Raw genomic sequence first — 1,658 nt, forward strand, 5'->3', positions numbered from 1 at the left:
AGCCAATGGCCGACCCAAGGCAGAACCCGTCACCAGCCTCCTTGGTGGTGGAGATAAAAATGGCACATAGTCTACGGCCACGCCACCCTGAACAAGCCTGATCCCGTCTGATCTCGGAAGCTAAGCAGGGTCGGGCCTGGTTAGTACTTGGATGGGAGACCACCTAGGAAGACCAGGTGTTATACGTGTAAAAAATAAAAAAATAAGAGCTTGTAAGCTGACAAGGTCCTTGCAATCTCTGAGGTCAACGAAGGGTTGCCTCGCCTAAAAATAAATAAATAAATAAATAAATAAATAAACGAACATTTTATAGGAGAAACCAAATGCATATAGGGGCCAATTTAGGGCCGCCAGGTCCCCTCATGTGCACATCTTTGGGATGCGGGACGGCAGTACCTCAGATGCCCAGCACGTGTGCAAAAGGCCGAAGGCACAGCGATCCACCAAGAGCTGGTGCCTGGAGCCATCGCCCAGCCCTGCTTCGCCGGAAGCCGGGAAGAGTTCTGCGCCGCGGTGGCCCACGGGTCCCCTGGGAGTCACGTGAAGATGGGAGAATAAACGGCATCAAGGTTTCCCGTGCTTCTCTGACCGTGCGTCTTGCTGGGCAAAGTCGGTTTGCGCCTACCGAGGACACGTGGTATTTTTCAGGTTGGTCCCATGGCAGTGGGTCCACATCAGTTCACACGGGTCACCGCGGGGGGACAGCTCTTTCCAGTCCCCTGCTCTTCCCGCAGCTCCGGCGGGGACCACAGGGCTCGGCGGCCCCCTGACCCGCAGGGAAGCGTGGCTCCGCGCTCTGGTGGGGCCTGGGCCCCAGTCCCGGTCTTTCTCACTCTGCCCGGCACGTGATCTCTGCCTTTTCCTGCAGACAGTTCGCTCTCTGCATTTCGCTTCAATAATTTCACTTAAACAGCACAAAACCTATAGGTAAAGATAAAACAAGGCAGCATCTTGTTCTCGTTTCCAATGAGGCCTCCCGGCATCTGAGGACTGTTTATTTTTATTTCCCTGTAATGCGATAGGACTCAGAGACACGAGAAAACCCCGCATTTACTTCTCTCTGTGTGTGTACACACCGTGTGTGTGTGTAACTTTGGAACCCTTTCAAACTTTGTCTGGAGGCGAGGCCCTGCGAAGCAGCTGTCCGTGTGTTTGCTGACGGGTCCTCGTGCGTTTTAACCAGGGCTGCTTCTCAAGCACGAGTTATGTTATTTGACAGTTGGTTCTGAGATTTCATCTTGATTTTTCTGAAGCAACTCAGATTTTATTACCCTTCACGTGAAGCCAAAGTATCTAAAAACACCCAACAGATCAGTGTTTTAAAGTTTTCAATAATCTCTGAGGCTCTCGAGTCGCCGAGACGGTGGACAGCCCCGCAGGAAGGGACCGGCGCTGGCACGCGGTGAGCAGGTGTCCTGTCCCCGTGGAGCCGGCCTGCCCGTCCGTTCTTTGTGGTACATGGCGAGAGCTCCCTCGTGCATCGCTCATCCTTTTCCAGCGTTAAAACACTGTCTCTGTGAGCTGCAGCCCAAAGAAATCACCGTGTCAGTCGCTCACTGGGCGCTGGCCCAGCATGGAGCAGCCCGTGACCCCACCCACTGACTGCCACGTGCCTGGCACCCATGCCCAGCCCTGCTTGGATTTGCCCCAGCTTCCTG

The 1,658-nt window shown here is 54.3% G+C and overlaps 1 pseudogene; it reads left to right on the forward strand.

Annotated features, from left to right (window-relative positions):
- Positions 1 to 69: 69 nt before the first annotated feature.
- LOC112484100 lies at positions 70 to 188 on the forward strand (annotated as a pseudogene).
- The last annotated feature ends 1,470 nt before the right edge of the window (positions 189 to 1,658 follow it).

Source organism: Pteropus alecto, unplaced genomic scaffold (assembly GCF_000325575.1).
Source record: "Pteropus alecto unplaced genomic scaffold, ASM32557v1 scaffold137, whole genome shotgun sequence".
Lineage (NCBI taxonomy): Eukaryota > Metazoa > Chordata > Mammalia > Chiroptera > Pteropodidae > Pteropus > Pteropus alecto.